The 23,376-nt window shown below is 50.8% G+C and overlaps 1 protein-coding gene across 2 annotated transcripts in view; it reads left to right on the top strand.

Annotated features, from left to right (window-relative positions):
- The window catches only part of NHS (NHS actin remodeling regulator), a 349,773-nt gene that overhangs the window by 143,791 nt on the left and 182,606 nt on the right, over nucleotides 1-23,376 (top strand). The gene's annotated exons all lie outside the window — the stretch shown is intronic.

The following is a 23,376-nucleotide window of genomic DNA, read 5'->3' as shown; positions in this document are numbered from 1 at the left end:
AAAAACTGTCTTACATATATAAGAATTCGGCTGTGAATGTCTCCATAATTGGTAGCATGAGGCGGCCCTCGAAGTCAGGAAGGTTTCTTTGCTCTGGCTTTAATTAGGACAAGCGGAAACCATTTCTCTGTGAATTAACCAGGCCATCGATGTACGCTTCTTCAGCCCTGACTGTATGCCAGGTGGCGGGCTGCAGCCCTAGGAGACGGAGCTGAGTGATGCACTTTCTGCCCTTGAGGGGCCAGGAGGCAGGTGGCAGGCCCCAGAGAGTTTAATCGCCGGGTGGAATTCGGTAACACTATGGACGAGGGCGTCAGAAGCGAACTTTGACCTTAGCCCCAAGCTTAGTCACTGCGTTTCAGAGAGCTTGAGCCGTCACCATGAGAAACCTACAGAATGTCTTCAGGGAGGGGGTGAGATTTGGGTACTTCAGTGGCAATGTCAGCGTTGTTGGAAGGGGCCCAGACCAAAGAAGCAGCTGGAGCTGGGGAGCAATCCTGACCCTGTCGCTCACCGGTGCCCAACTTGAACACTTTTCTGAACTTCTCTGAGCCTCAGTTTCCTCATCTGTGAAATGAGAATAATAATATCTACCTAGAGAGCCACGGTGAGGAATAAACAAAGCGATCTATTTAGCACAGCGCCTGCAGGTAGAGATGCTGGGTGTCTTGTCACGATCCATTTCAGGCCTGCAGAGCAGTGCCTACCGAGGACTTATGTGGAATCTTCTATGAGGAGCAACGGCCATCACCCAGCCTCTGAAGTTGCTGGCAGGCATCTGCCCTGCCCACCACACAGGACTGCTGGGGCATCAAAGAAGTGCGGGCGGGTCAGAGCTCTTGAAACAGTGAAGGTCACTGACGTGCCTTTATATGGCATCTTCCCTAGTGCCTGAGTCCATGTGCTTCCACAGTTTATTACTCTAAGTCCTTTACTTATTTTTCAACGACCTTTTTTGTAAGGCTTCTTGTTGTCTCGTAAAATTATGGATTAAAAAAAAGTTTGTCTAAAGCCATCAGGGAATCATCACTTTCAAGTACTGGGCACAAAGTGTCGACTCCTGCTAGGAAGGTAGGCGGGCCTTCGAGGCGCGGGCACAGCCTTGGGTTTCAGAGAACCGGGTTTGTAACCTGACGCAACCCCTTGGGCTCTGTGACCTTGGGCAGGCCCCATGGCCTCTCTAAGTCTCGTTTTGTAGCCTGCACAATGTGGTTTATAGTAATGCTTATTCCAAGGGCTGTGTTGAGGAGTAAATGACAGAGAAACCAAAGTGTCTAAAAACCTGTCCAGTGAATTGTCAGTTTCCCTTCTCTTCCCATCAATATGCACTTTCTCTAAGCAGAAGTCTTGTCAGCACTTAACAGAATTAATTACAAAACCAAATTAAGGGAGTCTGTGAGTGTGATATTTACTGTTTTCTCTTTTGGATGATGATTTCTCTCACCTTCTGAGGGAAAGAAAGGCTTCTGCAGAGTCTGTCTGAAAAGTCGTGTGTGTGTGTGTGTGTGTGTGTCCACCCCCATGTTAACAAACTTTTCCCAGGACACACTCGTGACGCCTTGGTAGCTGGTGGGTCTTTGGAAGGATTTCTATAGGTTTGGGACCACGACCTAATTTCGTGAGCCAAAAATTGTATATTTCGATGACAGAATGTTAGAGGATGCCTCCTGGTCACAAGGAGGCCAGTGTGGCCAGTGGTGCCTGGGACGTTGGCTTCTGGGAGGCGATGCCATGCTTTCCTTCCCCCTGCCCCATGGCTACCTTTGTTCACCACGCACACACCCTCAGGAACCAGTGTGGTTAGAAACCTTGGTGGCCTGTGCTGGATTTTGTGTTGCTGTAGCTCTCGTGTTTTGAAAGTTAGGGACTGGGGCTGGGAAAGCCAGCAGCCACTTCAAAGAGAGAACTTAAAAGTGCAGTTATGGCTCTAGCGGCCCCGTAAATGGCAACGCCCTGGTGCCTGGGGCTTCCTGAAGGACCCTTGGCCAGATCTGCTTTGGGGGTCCAAAACTGAACAGTATAAACTGTTCCACACATAAAGACAAGTGTTTAAAAAATAATCTTCCCGGCAGTTTCTATGAGCCCAGGTTGTTTGATTCCCGTACTAAATAAGTGACTGGATGCACTGTTCAGTTTAGGTCTTTGCATCTCTAGCAGATGCTACGGGTGCCCACCCATGTGTTCTTTTTATTTTTTTTAATAAATTTATTTATTTATCTATTTTATTTTTGGCTGCGTTGGGTCTTCGTTGCTACACACGGGCTTTCTCTAGTTGCGGTGAGCAGGGCCTACTCTTCCTTGCGGTATGCGGGCTTCTCATCGCGGTGGCTTCTCTTGTTGCGGAGCATAGGCTCTAGGCGTGCGGGCTTCAGTAGTTGTGACACGTGGGCTCAGTAGTTGTGGCTCGCGGGCTCTAGAGCGCAGGCTCAGTAGTTGTGGCACACGGGCTTAGTTGCTCCGCGGCGTGTGGGGTCTTCTCGGACCAAGGATCAAACCCGTGTCCCCTGCATTGGCAGGCGGATTCTTAACCATTGCGCCACCAGGGAAGTCCCCACCCATCTGTTCTTGATGTCTGCTGTTCCGGTACATACCCGGACAGCGTCCCACTCCAAGGAGCTACAATTCTCAGCCTGAGAGCTTTTTCTCAGCCTGCGAATTAATGCTCCTGGGAGCAGCCTTCAGTCAATAAAGAATGAAGTTGGAGGATCAATACCCCAGCTTTCTCACTGCTCAGGTGGGACACCTCTGAACTGTGTTTTACAGTATCCCCCCAGAATCCCCCAAAAAGATGGAACCTCCATGGCCCATGGTGGGAACCTGTTTGATAACCTACCCTTTGTGGCTGCCTTTCCTTCCCTGTGTCACTTCCCCGCTGCGCTACCGTGCTTCGCAAATACACTACTTACACTTGAATCTTTATCTTGGGGTTGGCTAATCTTTGTCTTAGGATTCCCAGGGGGAATCCATCCTAAGGCAACATTTCAGAGTGCCCCTGGAAGAGAAAAGTGATGATCTCATTTACTGCAGTTTAATATAAAACCTGGGTTACCAATCCCAGCCACGTTGCCGTCTCTGGCCTTGGGCAATTCACTTCATTTCTTGAGATCTCACCTTCTGTAAATGAGGGTCATGGGGTGCTTCAGCTGGGGTGCGAGAGGTGGTTTGGCTGGGACAGTGACTTGTGTGGGATGAACTGGGCATCCCAGGTCATCTTGCATCCCTGGCCATGCCTACTAAAACCAGTAGTAGTGGGAGGCCCTCCCCTAGTCATAGTGAAACAAAACACCCCCCGCGCTGCCAAGTACCTGCAAGAGGCAGTGCCACGCCCCAGTCGAGAACTGCTCCTAGATCATTTCTGAAGCCCTTTCTAGTTTGGACATTCTCCGCTTAGTTTCTCCACCAAGAACCTCAGATGTGGAGCGGCGTCCACCATGGCGTATTTCAGTTGCGGGGTGTGTAGTTCAGTGATGACTCTGGAGTAGATTCTGTGATGTCAGATATAACCACTGACTTGCCTCCTTCTTAAAACATTGAAGAAGGAAGCGTTTAACTTGGTCCCTCTGCCTCCTTAAATTCCTTGACCCGTTTCCCCTTTATTCATTTGTAGTCAGTGAGGAACTTGAAAAGTTTGCATTGGCTCTTTCTTAGAGCAGGTTCACCCTTGGGTAACAGCATCTCTGGTTATCTCTACCTTGTCAGAGACCCACAGGTATAGTATAGAAGAAGAGAGAAGGAGAAAGTTCTAGAAGGTTGGCTTTGCCTTAAGCAGAGTCAGATTTGCGATTTATTCCCGAGCCATTTATTGTCCTACCACTGGAGTGTTTTGGGGCCACCACCGTTTTCCTTTTCATTTCTTACAAGAGGGTGCCAGGAGCCCAATAAATTGCTTCTTTTTCTTGAAGAAAATCTAAAAATATGTCCCAGTGTGGGAAAGACTGGTCTCGTTATGCCACACAGCTAGCCACTGTCTGACAGGTAGGAAACTTTTCATAAATGTGGACTGCATTGACTAATCAACAAGTTGTTCACTACATGAAACAACTTTTCTTTGCAAAGATTTTTTTTCCATTCTAAAAAGGCATTGGAAGACCATGCTACCATGCTTCTTTGGTGTGAGGTGAGCTTAATATTTCCAGGAGGGGAAGTCTAGGGGAATTTTTATCTTGATTTTCCATAAAATGATTGAATTGTGGAGATAAAGTGACATGTGAGTCATAAAACTTATTGAAATAGCAGCAAAGTCTTGCCAGATAGGAAGCAAAGCAATTACTCTTGTCATGTCCAGGCAAGACAAGGACCAATCCAAAAGGGGAAGAAAAAAGGGGGCATTTTGCTCCCATCTTTCAGGCAGGCATATGGCATCAACCTTGAAGTGGAGTTTCTGGGAGACATGTTGCCTGTTCTGTTAGGCTTTGGCGTCAGCCGAGCGCTGGCCGGAGCACCAGGGGGAGATAGGGGAGCCTGATCTTGAAATTGGATTCCAAGCATAATGAACGATGAAATAGCTATGATCACCAGTTTAAGTGGCGGGCAAATCTACCTCTAGAAGTAGAACAAGACAGAATCTCTTTGCATAAGGAGGAGAAAGCAAAATGAGTTAGAACTCGGTGATGTAGAAACTGAAGGTTTTCTGGAAAACATGCTTCCTGGTCTGTCCCAGGCAGAGGTAACCACAGGGTCCTGCCTGGTGTTACCCTGATGATGTCAACTTTTCACAAGTCTTTAACTAACCCCGAGGAGGTTAATTTCTGGAAAAGGACAAAGCCGAACTTCAAAAGAGGAAGGCTTCCGCTCACAAAAAGTGGAGGCTCAGCACAGGGGCTCAGGCCACCAGTAAATGCGACGTCTGGCCTGGTGGTGACAGGGGAGTGCGTCGAGACAGAGGTCAGCAAAGCCAAAGGGTTTCAAAGCAGTGGGCATGGGGACTGTCCTGATCAGCGTCCTGACCCGCCAGGCTGATGTCAGAGGGTTTATTCAGATTTGAGGGCCTTTGTTCGGGGGGATCGGAGTGGTTCCTAAGAGACAATGCCGGACTGGAGACAGTTGCTGAGCAGATGGGGATCAGAGGGACGAACAAAGGGGAAGCTGTTCCCAGCACATCCACAGGAAGCGGGGGGAGCGGCAGAGCCAGCCACCGGCAGGAGGGCTTCCTGCGTGGCCTGGCTGGGGAGCCGCTGGGCCCCCATCTTGTGGGAGACAAAGCCTCCCCGGGGCTTGTGGGGCTCTGCCCGCTTTGCAGCCAGGTCCGCGAACTTGTCCCGCAGCTCACATTGCAGGGGGTTTGTGCCGTGGCCTCATCTGGGGGCTGGGGAGGTTCCTGGCCTCATAGGAGGTAGAGCAGAAAGTGGCCCCTGGCTAATCCAGTCCCACACCCTCCTTTTAAGTGCGTCGAAGGCAACTTTCGAGACTCGGAAGTGAAATGCTTTTCCTGGCTCGGGCAGCGTCTCCGACTGGCTTCCTCTAAAGACAGACACAGGACCGCGTGGAGCGCGAGCCGTGTGTTCGGAGGTGATCCTAGGAAGCCGCTCAGGGACTGGGGAGGGGAACCAGGGTCGCCACGGTCGTGAGCCGCGCCCAGTGGGCAACCGGGGCTCAACGTGCTGGGGACCTCGGAAGACAGCAGCACACACTTCAGAGCTTCCCACCCGGAGGGGCCAGTTGATCCACAGTTCCTGCCCCTCGTCGGTTGAGAGCTGCTCTCAGAGGCCTGGAGCCCGTGGCACATCTGAGCTCCCGTGGCCAGAGAAAGCCCTCGGGCAGAATGTCACGGGTGCCCGGCCATGTCCAGGACGGGGTGGATTCACCCGAGGGGGTCTTAGTCAAGCTCTTGCCAACCCCTCCGCCAGTGGGGAGGCCGGCCTTTCTGAATCCAGGCACGCACATCTCTGAGTGTTCAACACCCCACAGATCAAAGACGCTTTTCTGTGCTCTTCGGGGTGCACGCTCCTCTCTTCCTGGGAGCCCATCAGATGTTCAAGTGACACGTCCAGCGACTCTCCCTCCAGCCACTGCCCTTGTCTCCCTGCCTCGCTTTTAGCCAAGCTTTAACGAAGGCTGCGCGCCCGGCAGAGCCCTCCGCCTGCATGGCTCGCCTATTTGTCCTCTTTATCGCAACTGAACTGCCTCCTTGTTATTGCTGGAAATACACAAGGTTCCGCCTCAGGGCCTTTGCCCTTCTGGTTCCCTCTGCCCCGAGCCCTTTCCCCTACTTTACCGTCCTCTTTAGGGCGTCACTCTCAGCTTGCCCTTCCTGACCCCTTCATTTAAAATGTCACACACACACACACACACACACACACACACACACACACACACACACAAAATAAAACAAATAAAATAAAATGTGGGGCTTCCCTGGTGGCGCAGTGGTTGAGAGTCCGCTTGCCAGTGCAGGCGACACGGGTTCGAGCCCTGGTCCGGGAAGATCCCACATGCCACGGAGCAGCTGAGCCCGTGTGCCACAACTACTGAGCCTGCGCCCCACAACAGGGGAAGCCACCGCAATGAGAAGCCCACGCCCCGCAACGAAGAGTAGCCCCCGCTCGCCGCAACTAGAGAAAAGCCGGCGTGAAGCAACAAAGACCCAATGCGGCCAAAAATAAATAAATTAATTAAATTAATTAATTAATTTTTAAAGAGTTAAAGGGCCTGAGTTGTTAAAAATAAATAAAATGTGCCACAACCACTCGCCTGCTCTGTCTTCCTCCCCTGCTTGCTCGTTCTGCGTAGCCCTCAGTGCCCGTGGCATGCCGTAGAATGTTTGTTTAGTTCCACCTCCCCCATCTCCTTGTCTGAGTGGCCTGTCTAGAATATAACCTTCGTGAAGGCAGGGACCGCTGTCTGGTTCACAGTTGCGTCCCCAGTGCCTAGAACCGCGCCTGGCGTGTGGTAGATGTGAAACAAAATGGTTGACCCGATGAATGGTACCATGGGGGTCCGTGGCGATTAGACGACACTCCTCCTTTCCCCGTCTCTAGCTCCTAGTGCAGTGCCCGGAAGGCTCACAGGCTCTCCCTGCCCTAAAGCTGAACCGCCGCAGAGGCTCCTCCTCGTGCAGTAGACGGAGGAGAGGCTTTGGGAGGCAAGCGACCTTGGCTGGACCCTCTCGGTTCAGAGCCCACTTCCCTCAATGTCCTGGATGTTAGTCGCTCACCAGTATCCAGCTCTCCTCTCCTCCCGGGCACATGGAAGATCACGCTCCTCAGCACTCTTCAGTGGGGCAGGGCCACGTGACTGCTTCCGGCCAACAGAGTTTCAGCGGAAATGGCTTGTCACTTCCTGGCGGAGGTATAGCTGAGCAGGTGTGAAGCCTACATGTGCCCTGTCACCTGCCTCAGCAAACTCAAGCCAGCATGTGGAGATGGTGGACCTTCTGAGTCCTGATGTAGAGCAGAGCCCCCATTGTCTTGCCTTGGACATACGACATGGGCCAAAGCAAACCTTTAATTTGGGGGTAATTTGTTATTGCGGCGTGACCTAGCCTATCCCAACTAATATCATCAAGTACTAGTGGTAGTGTTGTGGGTAAGTCAGTTCACTCTGAACCCCTATTTTCTCATTCACAAAGTAAACAGTCTTTGTACCATAAGGCAGATATTCAGCATGGGGGAGGGGGACTGTGCACATGCTTTAACTTGTGACTTCCACGGTAGCCCCAGGGAGGAGATAGTATCTGTCCAGGTGGAAATAGCATGCTGCCTTTGGAGTCAGAAGAGGAAACAAATTCCATGATGTCAGACTCTCAGGGCATCAGGGGGTTTCTTGGTGAATTTGTACCTTGACCTGGGTTCTTTAGATTGAAGAGATTATCACCAGGAATGGCAGAGCCGATCGTGGGTGATAAAAGCCAGAGCATTCTGGGCTGGGACAGTTAGATATGACATCTGGGGCGACACAGCAGGTGACTTCGGTATTTGAGAAGGTGGAATGTCCGCCCGAGGGAAAAAGATTCGTTGATCAGACCAGGACTACCAAGCATCTGTTGTTGTTGTTGTTGTTTTGCTGTATTTTATTATTTTTTTCACATCTTTATTGGAGTATAATTGCTTTACAGTGTTGTGCTGGTTTCTGCTCTACAACACATTGAATCAGCTATACGTATACATATAGCCCCATATCTCCTCCCTGTTGCATCTCCCTCCCACCCTCCCTATCCCACCCCTCTGGGTGGTCACAAAGCACGGAGCTGATCTCCCTGTGCTGTGCGGGTGCTTCCCACCAGCCATCCGTTTTACATTTGGTAGTGTATATATATGTCCACGCTGCTCTCTCACTTCATACCAGCTTCCCCTTCCCCCCACACCGTGCCCTCAAGTGCGTTCTCTACATCTGTGTCTTTATGCCTGCCCTGCCCCTAGGTTCATCAGTATCGCTTTTTAAAATTCCATATATATGCATTAGCATACGGTATTGCTTTTTCTCTTTCTGACTTACTTCACTCTGTATGACAGACTCTAGGGCCATCCACCTCACTACAAATAACTCAATTTAGTTCCTTTTTATGGCTGAGTAATATTCCATTGTATATATGCCAAGCATCTGATTTGGGTGGTGGAGAGAGGGCGGATAGAAAGAGACAGCGATGGGGATCCTCGTTCTTGATAAACAGTCAGCCCTCTGAAGAGATTTGGAAAATTAAACCTGGTTAGGGCAAAACACCAGGCATTTCCCAAGAGGCTGTGAATAATGACATCATCACAACTGTAAGAGTTCCCACTGAGTGAATGTTCACTGTTTGCCAGCAACTTGGCTTCAGTGGGTCACTTGACTCACCTCATGTCACCCTCTCCATCACGCTCCGAGGGGGACAATGCTATGATCCCCATTTCACAGATGAGGAAATCGAGGCACAGAGAGGTTAAGCTACTTGCCTGGAGTTAAGTTGCAGAGTTGGGATTCAAACCCAGACACTCTGGCTTCCGAGTGAGGTGTGAAGGTGACAGTGGTTCTGTAATACATCAGGTGACTGCACAAGGCTTTTCACGAGATTAGTAAAATGCTTTTAATGGAAAAATCTCTCTTTCTTTCCCTCTGAAAGAGGGGTTACTGGGTATTTGTCTTTTGTCTTCCTCATGGGCGCATTGTGAAGATGAACAGCTTGGTCAGTTGGTAGCCCATCACTCAGTTCAGTGAGCGTGGTCAGAGATGCTAATAAATGTTGATAACGATAGTGATGATTTTTAACTCACAGGTAATACTTACCACGTTTTTTTTAAATTGAAGTACACTTGATTTACAATGATAATTATCACTGTACAACAAAGTGACTTAATGATATAAACATTTTTTCTATTCTTTTCCGTTATGGTTTATCATAGGATATTGAATATAGTTCTCTGTGCAGCACAGTAGGACCTTGTTGTTTATCCATTCTGTATATAAAAGCTCACATCTGCTCACCCCAACCTCCTACTCCATCTCTCTCCCAACCTTGGCAACCACCAGTCTGTTCTCCGTTTCCGTTATCAAATGTTAATAAAATGGGAGGAAAGGTGTATGTGGTAAAGAATGTGGGGGTTCTGTCTAGATCCCCAGAATTCTTTTAGGGTACCCCCAACACTCCAGCTTTGATGGCTCTCTCAGTGGCACGCACCCCTGGTTCATCTTTCAAGGATCGTCCCTGGGCTTCTACAGACCTGCTTTGCCCACAGGCTGGCAGAGACATATACACACACGTGCGTGCACAGACGGACATGCCCACATACACACAGACTTTAGCTAAAGACTGAAGAAGGGGACAAGAGCCCAGCTCCCTTGCCACAAGCTCCAACGACTCTGAGCTCTAACTTCCCCTCCAGAGTTCCCCACAGCCTCGCAGGAGCTTTGCCCGAGAGCCCACCTTTGCTCGGGTCTTCCCCTTCTCTGTCCTGCTTCTTCTGCCTTACCTGTCTCTCCTGAGAGCATCTCTTCGATAAATCACATGCACGTGAGTCATCTTGCAGGATTCTTTTGGGGTCTGCTTTCTGTAGAACATGACCTAAGAAAGCGAAATACCAAAGGTCAAAAAAGCTCTACCCAGTAGCTGATAATCCCAATTGCAACCGGGAAGGGTGAGAAGAGGAGACATCGAAAAACACCCCTGTAGGGGCATGTAAACATTTCAGAGAGGTGGGGCGAAGAGAGCTGAATCTTCTTGGTGTGGTCAGGCATCGCCCGCTTAGTTGTTCCAGAGCTGCGCCTGCTGCGAACTGATCTCTACCCTGGTGCCCTTCCAGCAGCATCGTGCGAGGCGGCCAGAGCCTTTGCAAGCAGCCTGCGGAGAGCCTGCCAGGGTTCGCTGTGCTTGCACGCCCGCTCCCCAGTGGCGAGAAGCAGTTTTTACATTTCTGCCGCTTGCCTGACCTGCTGTGGCAAAGCAGCCCGCGGGGGGGGGGGGGGGGGGGGGGGTGCGAAGACTGGAGGGGGCTGGCCATTTCCTTACAGCTTCCTGTCTCCTAGAAGTTGTGGTTTCCTGGGTCAGCCTCATAGGCATGTATTGTTCAGATGCCTGAATCCAACAAGGAGATACCTCAGGGGCCTTTTCCTCGAGGAAGTCCTGAATCGAGAGAGGGAGAGACGGGGGGGAGAGGCGGGAGAGGGGGGAGAGAGAGAGAGAGACTATGAATGGTTTATAAAGAAACCAGTGCTTCTCAAACTTCAGCATGCTTAAGAATCATCAGGAGAGAGTTGGTAAAAATGCAGATTTCTGAGCCCCACCCTCAGAGATTGTGATTCCACAGGTCTGCCTTTCTAACAAGGTCCTGGTGATGCTGGTGCCACTAGTCCACGGACCATACTTTGAGTAGCATTGCTATAAACCACAGGACAGCATTATCCTTATCTGCAGTGGATGTTCTGAAGCTTTGAGGGTTGGATGCAATGCATTTCATCTTAGCCCACGCCACAAGCTACGCATGGAATAATGTGACTTTGACCTGACTGCAATTCCTATTTCATTTGGCTGCAGAGTTCGTGCTTCACGTTGTCCTAAGCATTGGTAAGACAGGAAGGCAGAAGCTAATGCCAAGAAGAACTGACATAACTAAGAAAGGCTGAGAGCTTGAAGGCTGATTCCACCTCTGAACTTGAACGTACTTAGGAGTCAGAGCGTATTGTCATCACAGCGAAGTGAGGGTTCCCCTTCCCCGGGAAGGCAGTTGGAGCTGATGGAGGGAACTGTGTTCTTCTCTGCTTTTCTTGCACAGAGTTCGTGCAGAGAAGAAAATAAGAGTGCTTCAGAAATACTCTTTGGGCAGTTCTTGATTTTTTTTTCTTTTGTAGTTATGAGTCATGCAAATCAAATACCGCACCTATCAAAATAAAGGGCTAGATTGCCCTCGGTGTCCTGTCCGTTTCCCCTTACATCTTCCTATGCAGCGCCTTCGCGCAGAGTTTGGGATTTTGCTCTCTTCTCCATATCCTGCCTTTCTTCCCTTGATACCAGAGGCTCCTTCAACTCACAACTGCCTCGATTCGGGGAGTTCCGGAATTTGGATCTCCCTGAGGACAAAAGGCAAGAGAAAGGGAGCTATAGCGCATCCAGAAATCATGGTCTCTTTTTTTGTGATGTCTTGCCACATTTTCCCAATAGCCTACCATGAGGAAATATCACTTATATAATCAGAAAGCCTCACTCCTCTTTTCTTTCAATCAAGATTGGTAATTCTGTACATAGTCTGCAGCAACAGCTGACATTTCCCAAGTGCTTTGCCTCAGCCGGGCAGACACTGTGCTAAGCGCTTTCAAGTATGCCATCACTGAATTCTTGCCACGAGGTGAAACGAGGTGTGAATCATTCTCCCCATTTTACAGGTGAAGAAATGGAGACACAAAGAGGTGAAGTCACTTGTTTGAGGCTGTAGAGCTAGGAAGGGGCCAAGATAGGCTCCAAATCTGATATTTTGCACTCAGTTTTGAACCATAATGCTTCAGTTGTATATAACTAAAACCACGTAAAAAATATAAGCCGGGCAAAAATTCTGGAAGGAAATATATGAGCATTTTGACACTGATTTGTCTGCATGGTGCCGTCGTACAACTGTGCACTTTTTCCTTCTGTTCTGATTTTCTGATTACTGTTCCCGTGACCGTATATTAATTTACAATCCATAGACTTACTATTTGAAAGAAAAATCACTAGCTCAGTCTCTTTCTCCTAGTTCAGTGTCTGAAGTCGTCCCAGGCAGGTGATCTTCTGTTGTTCTGTGAGGGGTCCCAGGAATACAGACTCCGCAGGAGCCCATCAATTCGGTTAATCATTCTGTAGATTGACCTGCGTGAGGCCCCTGAAAGGGGCTGACTCCATCATCTGGATGGAAGGACTCCTTGTAATCACGCGCCTTCTTGCTGGGCAGGGACCAGCTGTCAGGAGGCTGTGCCCTTTGAGCTGTTCTTCCAGTTGTTAAAACGAGCTTCTGCTGATCACCCAGATTCCTGTTTAGCCACCTTCATGCCCCGAACCCTACCGCAGAGAGCTGGATGTCCAGGCCTAGAGATCAAACGCACGCCCTTGGCCTCTATTGGTTAGGGTTTATTGCTGCAGCACGCAGCCCTCAAATCTCCGCAGCTTAGTGCGATAGGCGTGTATTGTGTGCTCAGCTAAGAGTTTCATTTCATCGTTTTCTATTTCCACATTTGGCAGGAGATCCTCCCCTAGGTCAGAGACTAGGTCCCTCCCCCTTGTGGTTCTGCCTCACAGTCTTCCTTATCCTGTAAATCTGACCAGTGGACAGGGGAGTCTCACCCATGGGAGATGTCCGTGGGCCAGGTCTGGAAGTGGCACAGATCACATCTGCATTTTCCATTGGCCAGTACCTGGTCACATGGCCACCATAATTGCAGAGGAGGCTGGGAAATGTAGTCCAGCTGTGTTTGGAGAAGAAGAGATAACAGGTCCTGGGGAGCACATAACAGTCTCAGGTACAGGCACATTCATTTGTTCAATGAATATTTTTGGAGTGTCTGCTGCGTCAGGCCCATTGATGCCGTGTGTGTCCTGTTGGCTGTAGGCATGAGGCAGTTTTGTCTTTTGTCTTTTTGGTCAGAGCCGAATTTGGAGGGTCCTACTCTAGACTACGTAGAGGTCCCTGTGCCTGACTTCAAATCTTGAGGGGGAGTGCCCAAGGCGCTGCTGCCCCTAGAAACACCCTGGTTCCCATATCAGTCTGGATGCAGCCAGAAAGAGAGCGACCATGCCAACTATTTTAACCGAGGCCATTGGTTAAACAGGCATTAGAAGTGAAACAGAGGTGGGAACTGCAAGAAGTAGTGACCACCCCTAGGACTGGGGGAACAAAGGGAATGGGTCGAGGTTATCAAAACTGAGAAGTTCGTGATAGGATTAATCTCCAAAATATACAAGCAGCTCATGCAGCTCAATAACAAAAAAAACAAACAACCCAATCCAAAAATGGGCAGAAGACCTAAATGGACATTTCTCCAAAGAAGATATACAGACTGCCAACAAACACATGAAAGGATGCTCAACATCACTAATCATGAGAGAAACGCAAATCAAAACTACAAGGAGGTCTCACCTCACATCGGTCAGAATGGCCATCATCAAAAAATCTACAAACAATAAATGCTGGAGAGGGTGTGGAGAAAAGGGAACCCTCTTGCACTGTTGGTGGGAATGTGAATTGGTACAGCCACTATGGAGAACAGTATGGAGGTTCCTTAAAAAACTAAAAATCAAACTACCGTACGACCCAGCAATCCCACTACTGGGCATATACCCTGAGAAAACCATAATTCAAAAAGAGTCAGGTACCGCAGTGTTCATTGCAGCTCTATTTACAATAGCCAGGACATGGAAGCAACCTAAGTGTCCATCGACAGATGAATGGATAAAGGAGATGTGGCACATATATACAGTGGAGTATTACTCAGCCATAAAAGGAAATGAAATCGAGTTATTTGTAGTGAGGTGGATGGACCTAGAGTCTGCCATACAGAGTGACATAAGTCAGAAAGAGAAAAACAAATACTGTATGCTAACACATATATATGGAAACTAAAAAAAAAAAAAAGGTTCTGAACAACCTAGGGGCAGGGCAGGAATAAAGGCGCAGACATAGAGAATGGACTTGAGGACAAGGGGAGGGGGAAGGGTAAGCTGGGACGAAGTGAGAGAGTGGCATGGACATACATACACTACCAAAGGTAAAACAGATAGCTAGTGGGAAGCAGCCTCATGGCACAGGGAGATCAGCTCGGTGCTTTGTGACCACCGAGAAGGGTGGGATAGGGAGTGTAGGAGGGAGACACAAGAGGGGGGAGATATGGGGACATATGTATATGTATAGCTGATTTACTTTGTTATACAGCAGAAACTAACACAACACTGTAAAGCAGTTATACTCCAGTAAAGATGTGGGAAAAAAAGAAGTCTGGAGGTGATACCCAGCAGAGCTGAGACCCAGAGCCCTGAGGACGAAATGCTGCCTGGCTACTGTTGGTGTGTCAGGGGTGTGTGCGAGGCTGGTTCCGGGATTGCTAACACAAAACAAAACAGAACGATTCTGGAACCTGTGGCCACTGCCCTAATAAAGGGCTATTACTAAAGGGATGCTCGTGGAAACCGGAAGCCAAGAGGCAGAAGTTCCTTCTTCCTGCAGTCGCCAGTCTCCCTCTAGCTCCCCCTACTGGCAGAGCCCAGCAGGGAGCAGCTGGCAAAGCAGAAAGGAGGTGTGCAGAATCCCAGCTCCAGCATTACAGAGCAGGGTATAGAAAGGGTGGATTTGGAACTGAGAGACAGTAACTTAATAACTGGTACCAGCTCACATGATTTATGTCTTGGTTACATGGTGCAACCACAGTGGAATCTCACAAGGTCACTCAGAGAGACCTCCAAGTACAGTCCATTCATTCATCGGTTCACTGAACACATATTCTTGCATGCCAGGCGTGTGCTCGATATTGGGGATAGAGCTATAAATAAGGCAGCTCTTGCCCACAAGGAGTTCACACCACATGCACGTGTGTACACGTACGCAGGCATGCGCACACGTGGTATAAATAAGGAATAGCAAAGCGCTGAAAGCCACCTGGGCTCGAGAGCAGAGTGTGGTTCTTCTTCGCTGCCTCCATTAGAGGGTTGTGGGGCAGTGAGTTTAGCTCTTCTCGTTGGAGAAAAGAGAGGAGGAGAAAGTGGCAGTGAGCGCGGCCTTGGCCTGGCGTGGAGAGCGTCGATTGTTCTGCTGCCTGGATTTGCCCTCCAGCGAGCAGCCTTCCTGTTCAGGGGGCAGATCAAGGGGAGGTTGACCGTGACTGAACAGAATGAGAGAAGTAGAAATTAAACGAGGGCAGTCAATGCACGCTGGCCTCTTGGAAGCCTGTGCTTTCCTCCCTGGGGTGCGCAGAGGAGTCTGGCCCTTTGATTTGCATCTTTCAGGCATTTGCTGCTGAGCACTCAGAGCTGAATGGTTTCTAACACGTTGGGAAGGTGGTACGTTTTCTGTGACTCTGTGTGAGGGGCGAGGAAGGGCCCTGCGGCTGTGAACGGTAGATTGTTCCTTTAAGTTTTCCGCGTTCGTGGCCTCATTTGACATTGATTGAGCACCTGCTGTGTGCCAGTGACAGAGAACAAGAGAGATCCTATGGCTTTGAATCCGTGGATGGTACTGCTGCGGCTCACCCCCATCCCTCTGATGCAGGAAGGTCACAAGTCATCCAGACACCCGCTTTATGAAAATTATGAGTGTCATCTTGCAGAGGAGGCCTGCCCTTAGTTTTAGGACTGACGGAAGCCATTCACCTCCTTGGACCTCTGTCTTCTCATCTTTAAAATGGCAAGTCAGATTATACTATCGATAGTTCAGGACCCAGCCAGTATGTATTGAGGGCGTACTCTGTGCCACGCGCTGCATCATTTCTACGCTGTTGTTATGGTGACTTCTTTACCTTAGCATTTCTGAGACGGTCCTGATTTCCTGTAATTTGATTCGTTTCAATAAAGGCAACCTCTAAATAGATAACCCAGTGCGATCTAATGTTTTCTCTTGTCTGTAGACTTTTGATCTGAGTTAGAAAATAGTGAGGTCAGGTTTAGAGGTGGTGGCCGTGGTGAGGTAACTTTTGCCGCAGCTTAGTGACCTACGGGCACACACGCTTATTCTTTCCCATGATCCTGTAGGTCCGTGGGCAGACCTGCTCTGGGCTGGCCTGGCCAGAGCTGGAAGGTCTAGGCTGACCCACCCCCAGGGTTGGGGTCTCAGCCTGGACAGCTGTGGTAGCTGGGCCTCCTCCCCACGTGATCGCTTATCCTCCAGGGGGCTGGCCCAGGCTGGTTCGCGTGGTGGGGGAAGGCCCCCCAGCAGCAAGAGAGGGCAAGCCTCCAGGTCCTTCTGCCTTTCTCTCTTTGAGTCAGATTTGCTATTGCTTCTTGGGCCAAAGCAAGTGGCAAGGCCGGAGTCAGCATGGGTGGGGATGACCCAAGGGCCATATTGCCCACAGTTTCCACAGGAGGTGAGAGATGCTTGAGACATTTTGGCGCCTTGTTTACCAGTGGGGGCCGGTGAGAGAGGCGTGGGCTGTGAATGGTGTCAAGGGCAAGGACCAGATTCGCCGAATGAGATTTTGTTTCTTCGCAGGTTGAGGTGCTGATGAGTCTCACCCCACTACGAACAGGCTACTCAGGGTCATTCCACACATACTTCCTGAGCGCCGTCTCTTTGCCAGATCTGCAGATCCCCTAGGACAGAGGCTGAGGTGGAGGCAGTAACGTAGTGGAAACGTACGAGTTCTTGCCACGGAGATGATGGGAGAAGAGATGAGAAACTTGAGACTCTGCTGGAATCTAGGGACACACACGTGTACACGTGCACATGCGCACACATACCCACACGTGCATACAGGCACAAGCGTGCATGGCCCTACGCGTGTGTGCTCGACCCCCCTACGTGTCCACGCGGCCACGTGTCTGCGCGCTCACACACCGCACACGTGTACGCACACCACGCACGTGCGCAACGTGTACCTGCAGGCACGACCTTCAGACAGTCTCAGAGGACTTACAGAAGCTGGTCCCAGGGGGTCCTTGAATTGCCAAACCAAAAGCAGGCTGCGTAGACGGGAGAGGGAAGAGGGTGGACAATAGGCCCCAGGGGAAAGCGGCCCCTCTTTTCTTGAAGTTGAACGGAGATTCAGGAAACCACCACGCTCTGCTCTACAGAATGATTCTTGAAGTACATTTTTGTGTACGAGACTTGTCCCGTTTTTTTAAAGAATAGGGTTGACACGTCTGTTTAAATGAATTTTCCCATCTCAGTGGACACATTTTGGCGGAACAAGTTTTCATGGTGATAACAGAGAATCAGGGTGGTGGGGTGGGAAGAAAAAGGGGAGGAGACCTATTGAAAAAGGTTTCAAGATGAGTAGGCCCCTCATTTAAAGAAAAAAAAGGCCAGGCTGGACATTAGCATCAGAAAAGCAGCCCACTTCAGTGCCTGCTTTCCATTAGGGCCTGCGGTGGCCAGTTATGTTGGTGGCTGTGAATAATAGGCTCTTTTGGAAAATGGGGAAGCCACCGAGCTTTGTCCCTGCTTCCCCGAGGGGCTTAGGTTTTCCTGTAAGTCCTCCCCGGTCTCATCGTCCCGGACACTTGTCAGTCAAAATGTGGGCCTCAGCCCGCGGGATGCAAGAGAAAGTCGAGCCGTCGGTGGCCCCTCCCCAGCAGCTGGGGCCTTCCTCTTGTTTGTGTTTCGAGGTTTTCAGATCACCGGAGTGTCATCTTCCATCCAGCACTCAATGGCTTTACAGCCGCTCTTGGCGGTGGTGAGTGTGAGAGCGCCGACGGCAGGAAAGCTCGGTCCCGTTTGGCAGAAGCGAGGGGGGACAGGGTGGCAGCTGCGGCCACGCTCCCTTACAGAAACGGCCACTGTTGATTCTCCCAGGGGAAGCTGATTTTCTCCGAGGTGGAAGGCCCGCTGATATCAGCACCGGGGAAGCAGCTGGGGGACTTGGGGGGCAGGGGTAGCGGAGAGAGAGAATTTATAAAGCCCTTAAACCCCAGCTCAGGAACAAGTGTGTTCAGATCGGGCCACATCTTTGGCCTGGAGGAGAGGACTTGCCCGAGACCTGTTGAGCCTGCAAGGGGAGTGAGATAGACACCATGAAGGCTTTGGAAGAAACACTGAATTCATTAGTACTAATGAACTGAAGTTCAAATGCTCGGCCTTTGGGCTACTAACCAACCATAGGGCTATGGTTTTTCTTAAGAGGAAAAAAATCAATGTAAAGAAACAGGTAAGGAGGTGATTTCTTGATACCCCAAGCACCCAGAGACAATTAACTATTTTCTCTAGTTCTTTCACCATCTTGTGTGTGCGTTCATTCACACACACACACACACACACAGCCCAGCCAGCTGGCTCTGTGAGACAGAAAGGAATTCACCTCACAGGACTTTCTGAGCGTCTTCCTGACCGCACGTTTAACTCTTTCTTTTTAAAAATTATAAACCTTCCTTGGACTTGGCATCACCTCTCAAGGTCATACCCTAGGGAGACGACTGCTTTATTGTTTGGGTGCCTGTCAGGATTCTGGCTAAAGATCGGGCTGGCAGGTGCTTGGGTTGGCCTCTGGTGGTACCATGGTGTTGCAGCAATGAACAGTCCAGGGCGCGATGTGGCCTGGGGCACCCGGCTTTTGCTGTCACTTAGTCACAGAGTAGCCATTGGACACCCAGGTCTAGGGGCGATCTGCTCCAGGTGAAGCCTGGGGGGGCTCCCGCCTGGAGGGACAGAGGTGGTCTGGTTTTATGCCCACGGGGCTCCTCTGGTTGCCCCAGCTCTACCCCAACGCCCTGGAGTTCCGGAGCTTAGCAGGGCGAGGTCACGCAAAGTGCCGTCATCTGGCCCCGTGGATGACTGCCACGGCCTCCTGTCTCCCTGCTTCTGCCCTTGCCAGCATCTAGTTAATTCTGCATACAACCGCTAGAAGAGGTCTTTTAGAACAGGTCACATCATGTCCCTCCTCTGCTCAAAGCCATCCAAAAGTCACGTGTCTCACTGAGGGTAAAGCCCGACCCCTCACCTTGGGGAGGCCCACAAGCCCTGCACGATGGGCCCTGGCGTCTCTCTCCCCCGCTCCCCTCGCTCCCCTCGCTCTCCTCCTCTGGCTGCAGTGGACTCCTGGCCGCTCCCAGAACACACCCAGCACTTCCGCCTCGGGGCTTCCGCTCTCGCTGTTCCTGTGCCTGGAACACTCTCCCACCAGATGTTTGAATGGCTCCTTCCGTCGCCTCCTTCAAAATTCACCTTCACAGTGAGGTCTTTGCTGAGCACCCTCTAGGCCCTCTGAATCCCCCTTCCTCTCTTAATTTTTCTCCACAGCGTTGATCACCATCTAACGAACTATATATTTTACGCCTGTATTTTATTCTCCTCCTGCGCTAGAATGTAAGCTCTGTGAGGGCAAAGACTTTTGTCTTATTCTCCACTGTACCAGCAAGGCCTGCGACAGTGCTCGCTGCATAGAGGAGCTCAAGAAATATTCGTAGAAAGGATGAATGGACCCACACCAGAGGCTGCTTTTCGGGATGGTGCTAGAATGGTCCTAAATCCTGGTGCTTCCACTGAGCTGCAGAAGCCAAGCTCTTTCTCAGCTCCCGTGGCCACACCTCTTGGCACAAAGAGGGATAGCCTGTTTCCATGGCATCTGTTAGAACTCCTAGGTCTGGTGATGAGGCGGTTTCCCCAGGACATGGCCTGAATTCACAGCTTCACAGCGGTGGGGTGCAAGGGCTGCAGTGATGAAACTGCTGTCCCCATGAGTGGCAGCGCACAGTAGACGCTCTGGGGCAGGTGATCAAGTGGAGTAGGGCAGCCTCTGAACGGGCCTCCCTGATGTACAGACATCCCTCTCCTCCCTGCACGCCCCCTTGCCCTCCCCGCACCCCTCCACAGATGTCCCCGGCAGGAGCCTGGGCCTGACACACTGCAGCTGTGCGAGCAGGAGACCCTTATCTAGGCTGCCGTCATTCAAGGCAGGTGCTCCAAACAGACGCCAGCACAGATCGAGTGCCGTTTTCTGTAATAATATCTGCTATTTATAGTGTATCTGCTATGTGCCAGGTGTTTTACACATATCTTCAATCTTTACAAGAATCCTCCTGAGGAGGCATTATTATTTCTCTTTAAAGAGAGGGAACTGAGGCTCAGAGAGGTTACATAGCTGGTCCGGGGCCAATTAGGAGAGCAAGTAATGGAACTGGGTTTCTACCAAGGTCTGGCTCCAAACACCATGCGCTGCGTGACCTCCAAGATCGCCTTGTACGGGAATGCAGGTGGCCCACTGCACAACTCCTGAGCCATCGTGAATGATGCTCTCTATCCCCCCTGACTATCTGCTGGAGTAGCTTAGGGAGGCTGGTTGTATCAGTTGGGAATGCATCGCACTGGAAGGAATAGCAAAGCTGAACTCTTGCGGGACGGGGGCGTTGAACAATGTGGGATTTTGGTTTTCTCACACAGGCAAAGGTCTGGAGGTAGGTGGCTGCCGAGATTGGGTCAGTGGCTCAACAGTGCTGGGTTTAGTGCCTCAGATTCCCTTGGCCTTTTCGTCATTGTTGCAAGGTAGCTGCTGTAGCTCAAACCATCACATCTGTGTTCTAGGGAGAAAGGAGATGGGCAAGGGGGGTGTCAGTCACATCGGTTCCCTTTTTATCATGAAAACTAAACTTTCCCAGTCTTCCATCTCCAGCTCCCAGAAGGTTTCTGCTCATGACTCATCCACCAGAGCTCGAGAACAGGGGCACCCCTAACTGTAGACTGGAAAGAAGTATTTTAAATTTCAAGGCTTTGAAATGGGTGGCAACAAGGAAGAGGGTTGGAGAGGGAACTGCGGGCCAGCAGTGCCTGCCACAGCAATGTTTCCGACTTCCTGGCCGGGAGCATTTTCAGCAGACCCTGTGGCCAGCAGCGTCCCATTCTTTGTTGGCTGTGCCAAGGCAATAGGACGTACTTGTCCTCCTGGGCTGAAGTGTGGAAGAGGAATTAGGAGGCAGAGGGATGCTCTGATATGGTGTGTGACCTTCCTCAAATAGGGAGTGATTCTAGATCCCTGACGATGACATCAGCCTGGACCCTCTGAATCAGAATCTGCATTTGAGCTCAATGCCTGGGTGACCCACGTGAGCATCAGTGTTTGAGAAGTGCTGAGAAACTCCCCAGGCCTGGGCAAACCACCCTGTATCGGCTTTTGTCTACGGAGGGTTCCTTGTCTCCCTCTGCCTTTACGAAGGCGGAGCCAACAGCTAAACGCCAAGAAAGCTTCCTTGCAGAGGTCAGGAAAGACAGCTAGAAGGCCTTTCGCTTGGGATATGGGATTGAACAGGGCCTGAGCTGGGACTCCTCAGCAGAGGAACATGGTGAGGCCCTGCCCTCCTGGGGGAAGGTGTGGAGAGCTGGCACGGAGACGCTTAAGAACCCGGTGGGCTTTTTATCCGGGTGGTTCGGAGGTATCGTTACTGGACTTGATCACACATCGACAGCCAGCATGAATGGGCTTTGGGTTAAGAACCCGGTAACACAGCAGATTAACTCTTTCCTCACTCCTTTCTTCCACCCCTCCGTGCTGCTTTCTTCCTTCTGCCAAGAAAACAGAAGAGAAATGCCTGAATCCCACACAGGAAGCACTTGTCGTGAGTCGCACTGGTGACTCAGAGTTATTTTTTAGTCCTGCCAGCCAAGAGCAACAGGAATGAGCTGGAGTGATCTGATTTATTAGTGGAAAAAACCCAACTTTTCCTGACCTCGCGCCTCTTCTGAGCCCTCCCCCTCCTGCCTTCCAGCCTCCTGCTTCATGCCCTGGGCGGCCCGTGTGGCTGCCCGGAAACTCCTGTGTCGGGGGCCTCGGGGCCGACGGATTTCTCAGGCCTCGCGCTCCATTAACAAGTATGTGTCCCGGGCCTGCTGGAGTGGAAAGGAGAAGACGGGGCCCGGCTACTGAAGCCCGGTGTCTGGGAGCCACTCGGCAAGACACAGTGCCACACGCTAGGACTTCTGTATGCCACCTGTGGGAGGGGGCGAGAAATCCCAGAGCAGCTGGGGCGACTTCCTTAAGAGCTTGGATTTGGTCCTTTAGCGCCTCCATCCTGATCGTGAGCGCGGTGGCTCTCTGCCACGCAGCTAAGGACAGAGAGTACTGTCCCCAGGGCCTTAAGTCAGCTCACTGAGGCCCGTGCCTCTGTATTTGTCCCCTCAACCGCTTTGCTCTTGTCTGAGCGATGTTTGGGACGCAGACAAATGGCGCAGCCAGGAGCCTTGCTGTAGAATTTGCTGTGCTTCTTCAGACTCTCTTCTGCCGTCTAGGAAGACAGCTGTGGGGTATCGGGGTGTAGTTCCTCAAGCCAGGCTTCTGTGATTGAGTTTCTCCAATGCCTGTCCTCAGAAAACTAGACAGAGACCTTTTAAATGCCCCGTGTTCCCAGACACAGGCCAGAGCTGCAGGGGGACATAGGTCATGATGATGGGCAGGGGTGACAAGGTGGGTGGCACAAGGGCAGTGCCCGCCGAGTCTCCCGCCTGGACTGCAGAAGCTCCCTGTCGTGCCGAACTGGGAACCGCGGTGTGGTCGGCCCGATAGGACCATTCTGGAAGGAGCCATTTCTCACTGACTGGGATCTGGTGAGATGAAGTGCTGTCTCATTCTTCATTGTTTGGTCTCTAAGAGTTTGAAACCCAACTGGAAGACGTTTGTTGCTGTTTGCAGTACCAGAAGAAACAGCTCAGGGTCAGTGGCCGTGTTTACAACCCTGGTGACCCTTCACCCTCTTCCAGTCAGAAGACCGTTCCCGTCAGTGAGCGCGTCATGTGGCTACAGCGAGGGGCTGCCTGGGGGCTGCTGAGCTGGTGGGAGGGCCTGCAGTGGACTGTGGTCTTTCGGCCCTTGGTTTGGATTTGATTCGCATTCAGTAGTTCATCTGTCCCCTCTCCAGACTGCAGTGACGGATTCGAGCTCCAGGGTCACGGGTCTCCGCTGCGTGTGGCCGACTGCCTACAGCAGGGCTCCTCCTATGGGAGCGTGCACAGTATCACCTGGTATGCTTGACAGCCCCCAGGTTGTGGAGCCCCACGCTCAGAGATTCAGATCAGTGGGTCTGGAGTGGGGCTCGAGAATTGACAGCTTCTGTAACTTTTTATTTTATACTGGAGTATAGTTGATGAACAATGTTGTGATCGTTTCAGGTGTACAGCAGAGTGATTCAGTTTTACATAGACACGTATCTCTTCTTTTCCAAATTCTTTTCCCATTTAGGTTGTTACGTAATATTGAGCAGAATTCCCTGTGCTCTACAGTAGGTCCTTGTTGGTTACCTCTTTCATATATAGCAGTACGTGCGTGTCAATCCCAAGCTCCCTAACTATCCCTTGAGAATCGACATTTCTGAAGGCT

The sequence above is a fragment of the Tursiops truncatus genome, chromosome X (genome assembly GCF_011762595.2).
Source record: "Tursiops truncatus isolate mTurTru1 chromosome X, mTurTru1.mat.Y, whole genome shotgun sequence".
Classification (NCBI taxonomy): Eukaryota; Metazoa; Chordata; class Mammalia; order Artiodactyla; family Delphinidae; genus Tursiops; species Tursiops truncatus.
The sequence above is the reverse complement of the archived record's forward strand: the minus strand, read 5'-3'. Positions and strand labels throughout refer to the sequence as shown.